General features: G+C 46.0%; 1 pseudogene; it reads right to left on the bottom strand.

The window, feature by feature from the left end:
• Positions 1 to 12,998: 12,998 nt before the first annotated feature.
• Positions 12,999 to 14,592, bottom strand: LOC101347704 (leukemia inhibitory factor-like; annotated as a pseudogene).
• Between the last annotated feature and the right edge of the window lie 1,407 nt (positions 14,593 to 15,999).

Below are 15,999 nucleotides of genomic sequence, written 5' to 3'. Positions count from 1 at the left end.
TTCCATCTTTTTGCTATTGTGAACAGTGCTGCGATGAACATGGGTGTGCATATATCTATTCGTGTGACGGCTCTTGTTTCTCTAGGATATATTCCAAGGAGCGGGATAGCTGGATTGTATGGAACATCTATTTCTAGCTTTTTAAGGAATCGCCAAATCGATTTCCAAAGTGGTTGTACCATTTTACATTCCCACCAACAGTGTATAAATGTTCCAGTCCCTCCACAACCTCTCCAGCATTTGTTATTTTGTGTTTTTTTGATTAATGGTAGCCTTTTTGGGGTGAGATGATATCTCATTGTAGTTTTGATCTGCATTTCTCTAATGGCTAATGATCGTGAGCATTTCTTCATGTGTCTGTTCCTTTCTTCTTTTTGGATGTGTGCATTTTTTGCTATAAACTGACCTCTTAACACTGCTTTTGCTGTGTCCCAAAAGTTCTAGTAGTATGTGTTTTCATTCTCATTTGATTCTATGAATTTCGTTACTCCATCCTTGATTTCTTCTATAACGCTGTAGTTTTTGAGCAAGCTGTTGTTCAGTTTAGATGTGATTGATTTTTTCCCTTGCTTTTTCTCTTATTGATTTCTACTTTTATGGCTTTGTGGTCAGAAAAGATGCTTTGTAATATTTCTATGCTTTGGATTCTGTAAAAGCTTGCTTTATGGCCTAATATGTGGTCTATTCCGGAGAATGTTCCATGTGCATTAGAAAAGAAAGTAGACTTGGCTGTTGTTGTGTGGAGTGTTCGGTATATGTTCATGAGATCAAGTTGGTTGATTGTATCGTTTAGCTCTTCTGTGTCTTTACTGAGCTTATTTCTTTATGTTCTGTCCTTCATCAAAAGTGGTGTGTTGGAGTCTCCTACTACTATTATGGAGCTGTCTATCTCTCTTTGCAATGCTGTTGGAATTTGTTTTATGTATTTTGGAGCTCTGTCATTGAGTGTGTAAATATTTATCACATTTATCCCCTCCTGATGTATTGACCCTTTAATGATTATATAGTGTCCTTCCTTATCCTTTGTGGTGGATTTTACTTTAAAGTCTATTTTGTCAGAGATTAATGTTGCCACTCCTGCTCTTTTTTGAGTGTTGTATGCTTGATATATTTTTTCCCTCCTTTGAGTTTTAGTTTGTGTCTTTAAGTCTAAGCTGTGTCTCTTGTAGGTAGCATATAGATGGATCTTTTTTTTTTTTTTTTATCCATTGTGCCTCTCTCTCTTTATTGGTGCATTTAGTCCATTTACATTCAGCATAATTATTGATAGCTATGAGTTTAGAGCGGTTATTTTAATAGTTTGTGTGTGTGTGTGTGTGTGTGTGTGTGTGTTGTTGACAGTTTCTTTGTTCCACTTAATTTTATGTGCTGAGTCATTTTTCTTTACATATTTTCTTTTCATCTTTTTCATTGTTGTTGATTTTGTATTTGCTGAGTTTTTACATTTTACTTGTTTTTTATTTTGATGTGTAGGAGTGTTAGTTTACTTTTTGGTTACCTTAATATTTACCCCTATTTTTCTAAGTTAAACTATCCTTTATTTCTTTATTCACCTTGACTTCCTCTCCATATGAAAAATCAATGTCTACATTTTTTAGTCTCTCTTTTTTGTTTTAATGTTATCATCTTTTACATCTTGACATCTCTGTTTCCCTATTTTCAGAGTTTTAGCTTTGATTTATTTTTGTGACTTCCCTATCTGGGTTGCTATCTCGTTGCTCTGTCCTGTGTTCTAGTCTTAGGTTGTTATCTGATTTTCTAACCAGAGGACTCCCTTTACTATTTCCTGTAATTTTGGTTTGGTTTTGCAAATTCCCTAAACTTCTGTTTGTCTGGAAGTGCTCTAATTTCACCATCATACATGAGAGACAGTTTGCTGGATATATAATTCTTGGCTGTCAATTTTTCTCCTTCAAAGTTTTATATATGTCATCCCATTGCCTTCTTGCCTGCATGGTTTCTGCTGAGTAGTCTGAGCATAGTCTTATTGACTCTGCTTTATAGATGACTTTTTGTTTATCCCTAGCTGCTCTTAGAATTCTCTCTTTATCTTTGGTTTTGGCAAGTTTGATTATAATATGTCTTGGTGACTTTTTTGGGATCTACCTTGTGTGAGGTTCAATGAGCATCTTGGATAGATATCTTCTCTTCTTTCAGGATATCAGGGAAGTTTTCTATGAACAAATCTTCAATAATTTTCTCTGTATTTTCTGTTATCCGCTCTGTTCTGGTACTCTAGTCACTTGTGGGTTATTCCTCTTGATAGAATCCCACATAATTCTTAGGGTTTCCTCTCTTTTTTTAATCCGTTTATCTGATTTTTCCTAAAATAAGTTGGTGTCAAGTGCTTTATCTTCAGTCTCACTAATTCTGACTTCCATTGCCTCAGTTTGCCTCTATGACTTTCTACTGAGTTGTCTAATTCTGAAATTTTATTGTTAATCTTCTGGATTTCTGATTGCTGTCTCTCTATGGATTCTTGCAGCCTGTTAAATTTGTTATTATGCTCTTCTCTAATCTTCTGAAGTTCCTCTATTGCTTGGTCTGCATTGTAATAGATCTCCCTCCTTGTCTCTTGAAGAGTTCTGTACATTAATCGTTTGTATTCTACCTCCAGTAATTCCAAGAAATTCTCTTTTGCTGGAAAATTTCTTGATTCTTTATTTTGGGAGCTTCCTGAAGTCATCATGGACTGCCTCTTTATGTGATTTGATATTGACTGTTGTCTCTGAGCCATCAATAAATTATAATATTTATTTATTTTACGTTTGCTAACTTTGTCCTAGCTTCTTGGTTCATTTTGTTTTGATATGCCCAAATAGGCTGCTCATGTGAGCTAGCCCGATCACTGGCGCCTCTGAAGCTCCAGCATCCTGCCACCAGGTGGCCAGATCTTTCCCTAAGTATGTGAGCCCAAGAGTCTGCCCACTCCTCCTGTATGGATTCAGATCAGACGTCCAGGTAGTCAGCCACCAAGTGTGTGGTGCAGGATCTCACCTACAGTCCTAGATAGGCAGGGGTAACTGGTGTAGGCGTAGACAATCAGCTGTAGTGGGGAGTCACTCGCTGAGCAAGGCAGGGGGCTGACAGCCACCCTTGAGTGTCCAGGAGGAAAGCGTGTCCCTGTTCCCTACAGCGTGTAGATGGGTGGGTTTTGCAGTCAGACTGTGAGTACCCAACGCTGTTGACTGTAAGGACTGGGTGGCACCACTTATTCTTGGGGCCCTGTCACAGGTAGCTAGGTGTGTGGGTGGAGCTGCCAGTCCTCAGGCCCCTGATGTGAGTAGGTGAAGACCCTGCTTAATGCGCAGAGCAGTGTCAGATGTCACAAACCTGTCACTTCACAGCTGAAACAGTTGAAGTTAGACTTCAGTTATATACCCTGTTATACTGTGGTAATGAGTGCCTATGCTGTTGAAATGGGCCCACACAAGTCTATTCAGGGGAAAGGCACTCAAAGTCTGTGGACCCCTTATGCCTGTGCCTAGGCAAAGGAGCTGTGCCTACTCTGAGTTCCTCACTTAGGGGAGCCGACAGATTACTTTTCCCCTGTGTATTAATTTGTTTTCTCTCCAAGGCCAGGAGAATGGCTCAGGGTGCATGACAGGTCCTACTTCCGGCCTAGGGGACTCGACAATTGCTGAAACTGTCCTGGACCCAGTGCAGAGCAGGGAACAGGGAGATAAATAAATGGGAGAGAGGTTTTTCTTAAAGGAGAGTGTTTTTGATCCACACGGTAGGTCAGACGCAAGAACTTATCTTTCACCCATCGAGGGCTCTATCTCACTGGTTCTGTATGGCCGAGTAGACTGTCTGTCACTGGGTCTCTCCCGATGTGGAAAACATCTCCCAAGCACCGCTGCTTGCCTCACCACGCACCACGAGCTGATCCAGCCTGAAGGGCTCTGGCCTTGCTACTTCCAAACCATCTCTCCCTCCCCCAGTCACTCAGTCTGATTCCTCAACTTTGCATTTTATGTTCAGGGCTCCTGGATTGTCATATATAATCGATTCACTTGTTTTTCTGAGTCTTTGTTGTAAGAGGGACTGGAAGAGTCTGACTACCCTGCCATCTTGGCCCACCTAGGTCATGTCTTGAGTAGGTCTCTTTTGAGATATAAAAGAGAGAATCAAGCAGAGTGACAGGGGGAACTCATATCACCAAGAAAGCAGTGTTGGGAGCAGAGCGCATCCTTTGGACCCAAGGTTCCTGTGCTGAGAAGCACCTAGACCAAGGGAAGATTGACAACAAGGACCTTCCCCCAGAACCAACAGAGAAAGAAAGCCTTCCCCTGGAACTAGCACCCTGAATTCAGATTTCCAGCCTCCTAGACAGTGAGAGAATTAACTTCTGTTTGTTAAAGCCATCCACTTGTGGTATTTCTGTTATAGCAGCACTGGATAAGTAAGACATTCACCTAGAAAGTGAGAATTCTACCACTGAACCACCAATACCTCATCCTACTGATCAGTTAAATGAATCTATTTAGTGGTCAACGTTTGGTTTTGGTGTCCCTTTAAACACTAGTTGAGGTTGCATAGATTCTGACTCACGGCGACTTTATGTGTGTCAGAGTAGAACTGTGCTTCATAAGGTTTTCAATGGTGCATTTTTCAAAAGTGGATCACCAGGGCTTTCTTCTGAGGCACATTTGGCTAAACTCAAACCTCCAACCTTTCCATTAGCAGCCAAGCACCTTTACCGTTTACATCACCAAGGGACTCCTTGGTGTCCCTCTTCCCCTTTTGAAACCACTGCTGTTGGCTGCCCTCATTCTCAAACCACACCTCCTATTTCCCAGAACTCCCTGAGGCAACCCTCCTCAGACCTGCTCTCCTGGGCGGTTGCTCACTTCTTGAACCTAGACCTTTTCTCCCATAATTAAACTCACCTACCCTTTATTTCATCTCTCCAAGTATTACTAAGAGATCAACTTGAGCTGGCAATGGCATAAATGTTCCAATCCCTCAAGCCCCTTGATACCATTCACCAGCTCTCTGAGCTTGGGTGAGCAATTCAGCCCCCTGAGCTTCACATGTGAAATGAGGTTAACAATTCTTCACAAGCCTCCTGTGAGGATCAAGTGAGATAATTTGGAATGTTACAGATATCAGCTGAAGTCCTTCTCGCCCCTCAAGCCCTTCTTTCCCTCCTAAAGCAGATTTCAGGGCACCATCTTCTCTCTCAGATCACTTTAACGGCCTCCTGACCAATTTCCCTGCCTCCAGCTTGGTCCACTCCTCACATCTCCACCCTAACCAGAAAGATCTTTCCAGAGTATAAGCATGACCAGCTTTATCCCCTTCCTAAATCCTTTGGCGACTCCCCAGGGCCTCGGGGTCAAGTCTAGACTCCTTGGTGCGGCCCTAAAAGCCCTGCAAGGTCTGGCACTTGCTTACCTTGCCTGACTCACCTGCATGTACCATGGTCTCTTCCATCTCTAGGGCTGTGGACAGGCTGTTCTCTTTTCTTCCAACACTCTTCCCTCCCAAGGCCATTCTAACTCATCTTTGTTCTTTAGATTATTCCCGCAGGAAGTCTCCCAGTATTGGGTTGGATGCCTCCTTGTGTCCTTCCTCCCATCCTAGCAGTGGCATCACTATGGGGGCATGAGGGGTGCAGACCACATCGGGTGACACTGTCAGGTAGATGACACCAAAATGACTGTCTATAAAATTTATGTTTGGCAGAAATTAATTATTTTTTATAAAAATATCCCTGTAGTTAGTTATTCAAACAAAAACATTTTTCATAAGCCCAGCTTACATGTATCAATATACCTACAAGGCTAAAACTCTATGCTAATTTACTTTTTGAACCTTCTAATGCTCTCCCATCAAAGTTGTCGTTGTTTCCCAATTAGACTGACACTTCAAATCTCATCTTCATGCACTACAATCTCCCACTGTTTTTATTGCGCTGATGTAGTCAAATTTTCTGCTGTTTTAGCTACAATATTGTGGTAACTAGTATTTGTGAACCCCTATCAATAACTTTTTTGAGAATGAAGTAGTAATTAAAGGAAAAGAAGAAGTGATATATAGGAATTATGATTTATGAGTATATTAGTACAAATAACATTACTACTAAGGATTCTGTATGGTCTGGTATGGAAGGAGAACCAAGGGTATGTCCATGGGGGGGGTGACACCATGAGTTACCACACTGGGTGACACCAAACCTAGTGACACCTCTGGGCCTCTGGTCCAGTCCTTCATTGCACAGAGACCAGACAGGACCATAGCCCACTCCCCTCCTGGCCTCTAGAGCACAGATCCTGCCTCCTGGGCCTCCCCACCTTGTGTTTGCCTCCTCCATCACACTCACCCTCTCCTGCTGTCTTATGAGTTTCTAGAAGATACCTCCTGTGTCCTATTCATTTCTGGAACTTGTGCACAGGAACTGACACTTAAAAGCATTCATGAACGAACAAGTAGGTGACGCTCAGAAAAGCTGCCCAGATCCCAAAATGAATCTCGGCTGGAGGACTCCTAGACACAAACACAGACAAAGCACAGGGGAGACAATTGGGACCATTCCAGGGCCCCTGTGTCTGTGGTGATCCAGTCCCAACCCCTCTCGTTCCCCAAAGAAAGGGGTCTCAGGGGTCTAGGAAGAGGTTGCATTGGCTGGGGGTCCATGTGGGATGACGCAGGAGGTAGGAAGTGTCCTCTGCAAGAGGGCAGCTCAGGCCCAGAAGAGCCCAGTGGAAAAGCTGTGGCTCTGGCCTCAGGGTCCTGTGTGAGTCTGAACAGGGCACTGAATATTCCTGCACCACATCCTTGGATGTTCTATTTGATGTCAGTGGTTCATTCTTGAAGAGAGAGGCCTCAGCAACTGATTTCTTTTAGGTATCAGAAATTCCATGTAAGGGAAAGAGCGTGATATTTGGAGCTAAAGGAGGTGGCCCTAGCTGACCTTAAAACTCTGCCACTGTGACCCTGGACAAGTCAACTCATCTCCCTGAGCCTCATTTCCCCCTCTGTTAAATGGGGATGATGACTCATGGATTTACTACGAGAGTTAAGTGAGGGCTGGTGGTGAATGAGCTGACTATGTGTAAGACATCAAATAATCCCCCCACTTTTGAATAACCATCTTTTCCCTTGGTGGCTCCCCATGATCTGGGCACCACCCACCTTCCTGGTTCTGCCTGTGTCCAGGCTCCACCCACCCCTGCCCTAGCCCCTGTCAGCACCCTTGCCCATGGAAGCTCCTTTTTCCCACCCTCCTGCCCTTTGCTGAGCAGAGCCCTACTCGGCTGGGCACTCAGGCAAAGATGGTGCCAGCCCTCCAGTCCCGTCTCCTACATCAGTATACTCTGGAGAGTGTGCCAAGAGAGTATTATTTATTGATTTCTCCTTATTCTTAAAAGATAAGACAAAAAGTGTTCCTTCAGCATAAAATTTAAAAAAATATATTATATTGTATTTTTGGTGGCAGTGTATAGAGCAAAACAGATTCCCATTCAACAATTTTTACACATTTTGTTCGTGATATTGGTTACATTCTTCACATTGTATCAACATTCTCATTTCCATTCAAGTTGTTCCTTTCCCTTTAACCTAGTCTCATAGCTGCTAGCTTTCTCATCTATGCCTTAGAGTATTTGTTGACCATTTGGTCTCACATAGATGGTTTTCTAAAAGAGAGCAGTAATCAAGTGTGGCATTCATTTTAAAAAAATTTAAAATATGACATTGAATACATACAAATCAGCTGTCAGTATGAAATATTCCACCAGCTACATTCATCAAACAGGAATTTGTCACCCAAGAGGAAGTCCTTTCCAATGGAGAGGGAGGACGAGGAACATTTAAGGACAGTGCCACATGGTGGGTCCCACTGAGCTAGCAGTATGGGTGGGAATTGGGGGTGTGGCTTGGAAAGGGGGAGGGATTGGAAATGATGTTAAGATAAGAACATCTGTACCATTTGAAGTAAACTAAGTGGCGCAAGCAGTTTGCAATGGCCTGCCAACCCAAAGATTTGCTGTTCAAACTCACTCAGCGGCTTCAAGGAAGAAAGGGTCTGGTGATTTGTCACCAGGCTCTGGAGTCCCCAATTCTGGCTTTCAAATGAGGTTGGCTTTCTTGTAGCTGAGCTTGGTGAAGTTCAGCTTCCTGAGCAGTCCACTGACAGAGCAGAGAAGGGCAGCAGGCCAAGACCTGGGACAAAGGCAAGTGTGACCCATGAACACAGAGCTGAGTCTCCACATCCTTGTCTTGCCATAAGGACAGCTGATTCCTGGCCCCAGGCCCAGCCTCAGGGCTTGCCTGCTGCCTTCCTGCCAGCCAGTGGGCTTGGATAAAGTTCTCAGAGGAGACAGAAAGGGGTAAAGTGAGGGCAAAGCATCATAATCTAGTTGATTGAGCTACTAGGACCACCCCCGCCTACTCAGGCTTTGAGAAGAAGTCAGAACACTCAGCAGCTGCCCCTGCTCCCAGACTGCAGGTTGTTTCTACACTTACCGGGCCCACAGCTCAAAAGAAGGGATTGGGTTCCCTGCCTTGTAGCCCAGAACCAGGTGGGAGCGTGGAGTAGCTGGGGCAACAGGGGACCTTATATTCCTGTTCTGAATGTGGGGGGATGGACTCATGCCACCCTCTCCAGAGCAGAGGTCTGTGACTCCCCACACAGCCCCAGCTTCCTGAGCCCTCCTCAGCTAAGCCCTCGTATCCTAAGTGTTGTTTGGGACACCCAAGGAGCAATTGAGAAGGATTCCAATTTCCCTACATCCTCACCAACGTTTGTTATTTTACTGTATTTTTTTCTTAACCATTCTAGTGGGAGTGAAATTGTGTCTCATTATGGTTTTGATTTGCATCTCTCTAATGGCTAATGACACTTGCTGAGCATCTTTTCATGTGTTTGGTGGCCAATTGAATGTCTTCTTTGGTGAAATGTCTATTCAAGTTCTTTGCCCATTTTATCATTGGGTTATTTGTCTTTTTGTTGATAAGTTGTCGAAGTTTTATACATATTTTGGTTATTCTATTTTTATCCAATATATGGTGTCCAGAGATATTCTCCTGTTCAGTAGGTTACCTTTTCACTTTTTTGCTGAAGTAGTTTGATAAACAAAAATTTTTTAAATTTTTATAGGGTCTATTTATCTATTCTGTCTTTTGCTGTTTGTGCCTTTGTTAATATATTAGATAATCCATTGTTAAAAGCTAGGCCCAACAGCACTGTCCCTGCACTTTCTTCTAAAATTTTATGGTTTTAGTTTTTGTATTTAGGTCCTTAATCCATTTTGAATTTTTTTTTGTGTATGGTGTGAGGCATGAATCCTGGTTTATTTTTCTGCATGTGGAATTCCAATTTTCCTAGCACCAGTAATGGAAGAGACTCTTCTTTCAATGGTCCATTGTTGAAGACAGAGGCTTGGACAACTGGTTCTTCTAAGTCTCTGAAGTTCCATGTAAGGGAAAGAGTGTGAGATTTTGAGCTAAATGAGTGGCCCTTGCTGACCCTAACCACTCTGCCAGTGTGACCCTGGGCAAGTTCCCTAGTCTCCCTGAGCCTCGGTCTCCCAATCTGTTAAATGGGGATGATGACTCACATGGTTACTATCACAGTTAAGTGAGGGCTGGAGGTGAAGGAGCTGACTATGTGTTAAGAAAACAAAAAACAACACTGCCATCGAGTTGATTCCAACTCATAGTGATCCTATAGGACAGAGTAGAACTGCCCCATAGGGTTCCAAGGAGCTGCTGGTGGATTCCAACTGCTGACCTTTTGGTTAGCAGCAGAGCTCTTAACCACTGAGCTGCCAGGGCTCCTGACTACATGTAAGAGGTCAATAATCCCCCCACTTTTGAGCAACTGTCCCTTTTCTTGACAGCACCCCATGATCTGAACTTTTCCTCACTAGTTCTGCCTGTGCCCAAACTCCACCCACCAATGTCCCAGCGCCTGCCAGCACCCTCACCTGGTGGAGGAGCCCCTTTCCCATCCTTCTGCCCTTTGCTGAGCAGAGCCCCACTTGGTTGGGCACTCAGGAAGAGATGGTCCCATCCCTCTAGCCATGTCTCCCACATCATTGTACTCTAGAGAGCAAGCCAAGAGTGGATTCTTTATTAATTTCTCTTTAAAAAAAAAAAGACTCAAAAGTATTCTTTCAGTATAAAAAATAAATATTTAAATATGACATTGAATGCACAAAAATCATCTGTCAGTATGAAACATTCCCCCACGTACATTCATCAAACAGGAATTTGTCACCCAAGGCAAAATCCTTTCCATTCGAAAGGAAAGATGGGGAACATCTATGGACAAGGCCACATGGTGGGCCCCACTGAGAAAGCAGTGTGCATGGAAATCATAGGATGGGAGGGTGTAAGGGAAGGATTGGAGATGATTCTAAGGTAAGAACATCTTTATCATTTGAAGGAGCCTGGGTGGTGTAAGTGGTCTGCAATGGATTGCTAACCCAAAGGTTTGTGGTTCAAACCCACACAGTGGCTTCATGGAGGAAAGGCTGGTGATCAACTCAGAAAACGATATGGAGAAGTTCTACTCTGTTCACTCATGGGGAGATCATGAGACACAGGTCAGTTGGAGGGCAGCTAACAACAACAACATTCCCCTAACTCAATAACTTTCAACCTTGCTTCACATTAAAATAATGTGGAGACTGAAAAAAATAAACAGAAAAAAACACTAAAGCTTGGGCAAGGAGCCCTGCTGGCACAAAGCACTGGACCCCTAATGGAAAGGTTGGTGTTTGAAAAACCCCCAGCAGCTCCATAGGAGAAAGAGCTGGCAATCAGCTTCCATTAAGATTACAGCAATGAAAACCCTATTGGGGTGGTTCTACTCTGTCCTATAGGGTTGCTATGAGTCAGAATCAACTGGATAGCAATGAGTTTGGTGTTTTGGTATACTTGTGGATGTAATCCCATTTAAGAACAGGGTTTACTTTATTATGTTAATGAGGCCATATTAGCGTAGGGTTGATCTTAAGTGAATCACCTTTGAGATATAAACCAAGATGATTAGGCAGAGAGAAGCAGGCAGAGATGAGGGAAGACAGATGTCACACCACATGGAGATCTCCAAGGAACCAGGAAACAGAAGCTGAAGAGAAAAGCACGTTCCTTCAGAGCTGACAGAGAGCAAAAGCCTTCCTCTAGAGCTGGCACCCTGATTTTGGACTTCTAGCCTCCTAAACTGTGAGAAAATAAATTTCTGCTTGTTAAAGCCACCCACTGTGATATTTCTGTTACAGCAGCACTAAATAACTGAGACACGTTGGAAAGGAAATGACGACATCTCTCAATTCCAGGGCTCCAACTCCACACACTATGTCTATTGTGGAGGGCCAGCCAAGCCAAGCAGGACTGGACTGCCTCTGTCAGGGTAAAAGTCGCCACCATAAGGTCAAAGGGAGATGAGGGGAAGGAGGAGGAGGATAGGAGGAAGAAGAGAGACACGCAAACTTGCAGTGCTTTTCGGTTAAAAAAATTTTTTTAAATAAAAGTCACCTTGATAGACTGCAAAACGACTGTCCTAACACCTTCTCTATTGAGACCCCCCACCCCCTACATAAAAGCATCTCTGGCCCAGGCACATGACCCAGGATGCCAGGAGCGGGTCAACACCAGCAAGAGAAAATGTGAAAAGAACAGGTTTTAACATAAAGTCTCAATAATTCAGGATGCTGTGTGCAGGGGATGCTGATCTGCCAGGCTGGTTCTAGAAAGAGTGCTGTGGACAAGGACTGAAGGGCAGAACCCAGGCTGGCATGGGAGGGGCGTGGGTGGTAGAAGAGTTGAGGGGTCAGGGGAAGGAAGGAAGTCTGTCCAGGTGTTACCAGTACAGGTGTTTCCACGAGGTGATGAAATCATGGGAGACCCAGGGGCATCGGGCATTGAAGTCACCAACTCTATCTTTCAGACAAGGATGATTTTCTTAGGTACAGCCTGGAGAAGTTCCACTGGCTCTGAACTGTCCACCGACATAGCAGAGAGATCAGAAGGAGCAATGGGCCAAGATCCACGACTAAAGTGAGTATGGCATATGAGCTCAGAGCTGAGTTTCCACATCTAGCCTTGCATGGAGACAGGTAACTCCTGGCCTGGGCCCCAGCCTCAGGGCTTGCCTGGTGCCTGCCTGCCAGTTGGTGGGCTTGGATAAAGTTCTCAGAGAAGGAAAGAGAAAGGGGCAAACTGATTGCAAAGCATCATAATCTAGTTGGCTGAACTGCTAGGATAACTGCCTGCCTGCGCAGGATTTGAGAATAAACCAAATCACTCCTCTCAGCAGCTGTCCCTGCTCCCAGACTGGAGGGCATTTCTAGACTTACCTGGCCCTCAGCACAAATGAAGGGATCGGGTTCCCTGCCTCAGAGCCCAGACCTGGGTGGCAGTAAGGAGGAGGTGGGGCAGGAGGGAATCACAGTTTTCTGATGTGAGTCGGGAGACTTCATGTAGTCCTCTCCAGAGCCGGGGCAGTGGCTCCCCTACACAGCTCCAGATTCCTCAGGTCTCCTTAGTCAGGCCCTTCTGCCCAAAGTGTTGTTTGGGACACCTAAGGAGCTTCCCACTGTGCAGGAGCATCTTTGGGGAAAGGGTTCTGTGTCAGGACAGTTCCAGGGCCCCTCAATTGCTCTCTTGCTCTGGCTTCAGGGCCATCAGAGAGGACTTGTTTTCTCACTGCCCATAGCCACACCCAAGGGTCAGGTGTGGGCCAGGAGTCCAGCTCTCACTCCACTTGCCAGCATGGCACAATGGTGCTTGGCTCCCATCTTCCAGTGGAAGGGACACCACCTTCTAATCTGTGCAGTAAAAAGGCCCTGCCTGTGGATGGTTTAACCCTGATCAGCTAACTCCCAGCTCACCCCTCAGTGGAGTGGACTGGTAGGGAGCCCTTCAGGTTCTGCCAGCAGCCCCACGTGGTCTTAGTGATGACCCGCTGTGACACTGAGAGCCCCCCAACTCTAGATCCCACTCCCAGTGTCCCTTGATCCACAGTACACTTCAAGATCCTGTACCTAGAAGGCCTGGGCCAGCTCAACGATGACCTGCTTATACTTCCCCAGGAGCTGACGGCCCAGCTTCTTCTTCTGGAAGACATCCTTGCCAGAGGTGATGGGGCCAAAGGACACATCCACCTGGCTCACTTTGTACTTATCACACAGGCAGCAGAGCAAGTTGCTGAGGAGCACCCCCAGGTAAACCACTGTGGAGCTCAGCTTGCTGTGGAGGTTCTGGGTGTTAGAATTGAGAACTTTCTGGTCCTGTATGATGTTGTCCAGGGAGGCACCAAGGTAGGTAATGATGCGGTACAGCTCCACCAGCTTGTCCTTCTCCATGACGTCATCATGGAAGAGTGGAAAGTCTATCAAATTGGGGTCGCACAGCTTGTCCACGTAGCTGGGGAACAGCTCACCCTAAGTCGTGTACTGAGGAGCAGAGGGAAGAAGGGAAGTGAGCAAGGAGGCAAGGATCTTTGTTTCAACCTTGCCACCCACCCTCGGGTCAACTTCTTGGGCTTCAGTTTCCCCATCTATGGCATGAGGACCCAACACAGTGCTCTGTAGGCATCTCAGGATCATCATGAAAGGCAGATGGACATCTGGCTGTGAATACGCTTGGTAAAGAATCAAGGCCTCTACCATGCAAGGATTGTTATTGTTACTTATTAGTAGTATTAGGAGCCCCCGGGTGATCAAATGGTTAATGTACTTGGCTGCTAATTGATAGGTTGGGAGTTCGGGTCCACCCAGAAGGGCTTCAGAAGAGATGTCTGGTGATCTACTTCCATAAAATCAGCCAAAGCAAAGCCTATGGAGTACAGTTCCACTCTGACACACCCAGGGTCACAGTGAGTCCGAATCAACTCAGTGACAACCGGTTTTGTTTCATTTTTTAATTATCATGATTATATGGTGAAGAAACAAAACCTGGGTACCTCACCTTCAGAGGTGCACCATACACACTCGCCCTTTCACCACCTGGTCATAGCATCTGTTTGCACCCAGACACCAACTGCCCTCCTTCTCTCTCAATGACACATCGTTGAACCCCTCCCCACTTTTTCCTTCTTTTGTGTCTCTTCATCTGCCTCTCATTCCATATGGTGGAGGAATCCCAAAACCTGAAGCACCAGGCTCAATGCACTCTCACCCCAGTTCTACATCAACCTAACCCTGGGAAAGTGGATTTCTGTCTGGGATGGGGGTAGAGTGTGAGGAAAACTGGGCATGGCTAAACCAGTCCCCCTTCTTTCCTTCCAGCTCCAAAAAGATCCCCTCACTGGCCAGCCCCTCTATCCCAGGTCAGTGCAGCCTCTACTGATATCTGCTGGAATTCTGCCCTCTCCTGTCACCCCAGGCCCACCCCCTCCTTCTTCTGTCCTCTTCTGTGGGAGAGGATAACTTACATAGAGAATATGAGAGTGTTGACACTACTGTTGAGCTGCAGCAGTAAATTCCTGATCTGGGTCATGAGGTTGCTGGAACATGGGTGGCAGATGGTGCAGGAGGCTTTGTCAGGAGTGCTGGGAAGGGGGCTCCCTGCCCCATGTTTCCTGTGTAGAACAAGCAGCAGTGATATGATTCCTGGGAGCCGGGCGAAAGACACCATGATCAGGACAGTGGGGACGGCAGCTCAAAGCTCAGGTCACACTGGATGCACTGTGTCTCCACCTACAGCTCTATCGCCACCGTCTCTGTCTCCTTCTACTCTATCTCACTATCCCTGGTTCTCTCTACCTGCTTATATCTCCCTGCAGGACACTAGCTGTTCCCACCAATTGGAACCTTGATCTAGGGTGACACCCAACCATCCAATCCTTTCCCTCAAGAAAGCAAAAGCCCCCTGGCCTCCTGGTCCTCTGATTTGAGAGTACCACTCCCCATTCTGTTAGAATAGGAGACACCTTTCTCCCTATCTCCCCATCTCCCAATCTCCTCATCTTCCTATCTCCCCATCTTACTTTCTCCCCTTCTCCCTATCTTCCCATCTCCTCAGAAGGTCTGGATTTTAAACATTGTTTCAAGCACACTTGCTCACAGTGAGCTAAATCTCCCAATCTGGGCTCCGATTGGAACTACTGGAGGCGGGGGGAGGTCCTTCACTGACCCTCTTCACTTTCCCAAACTGCCATCTGATTCTAGCTCCCCAGGTCAATTGCCACCCATTTTCCCATCTCCTCCACCTCTGTCCTTCCATAAATTTGGCCAACCTTCCTACTCTTGTTGAGCCCTTCTGAGAGCCAAGATGGGAGAAGTCCCAGCTGGGGACCTTGGCTGCCCTGCCACCTCCACCACATGGACAGGTTGCCTGTCTGTCAAGTTTCCTCCCACCCTGTGATCAGGACACCTGAGGCAGAGGAGGAATCAGCTGGGAGGGTGGTCCTCCCTGCTCCCCCTTCCCCATCAGTGTGGCCTGTGGCCTTGCATCAGAGCTGTCAGAATTCTGCACGCACAGGGAGAGAGTGGCCCCTTCCCCTGCAATAGGGTACTGGTGACTGAGATTCACTTGGCTTTGTTCATCTTCCCCATGGCGGGCAAGCTGGGTCCCACTCCTGGAAGCATTCCTGTCTCCCTGCTCACGGCATCCTTCCAGCAACCTGGTGAATGAGACAGACCAGCATTCTTTGTTATTACTCTCACAATTTTGCAGACAACAGAGCTGAGCTCACCGGAGAGTCAGCTACTCATGCTCACAGGACGAGATGGGGCAGAGCCAGGGTGAGCGAGGACCCAGGCACCTGGGCAGTGCACCTTCCTCTTGCTGAGTGAGTGTTCTTGTCTCCTGTTTGGAGGATGACCCAGTCGCCAATTCCCAGTCCTTTGTTCTCTCTGGCCCAAGGGAGGGGAGTCAACAGAATCCCTGCCCCCTGCTCGGGAACACGAGAATTCTCCAGACATAGGAAAGGGTAAGAACCAGGGGCAGAGTGTTGGCAGCCCTTTTGCCCTGCAGGCCGGTAGTTGGGGTCTGTCATTCCCTTCCTTTCTGGCCTAGGTGTTAGTATTGTTTTCTCTAGTT

This window comes from Trichechus manatus, unplaced genomic scaffold (assembly GCF_000243295.1).
Source record: "Trichechus manatus latirostris isolate Lorelei unplaced genomic scaffold, TriManLat1.0 scaffold00157, whole genome shotgun sequence".
Lineage (NCBI taxonomy): Eukaryota > Metazoa > Chordata > Mammalia > Sirenia > Trichechidae > Trichechus > Trichechus manatus.
Note: the sequence above shows the minus strand (reverse complement) of the source record. Positions and strands in the feature narration are given on the sequence as shown.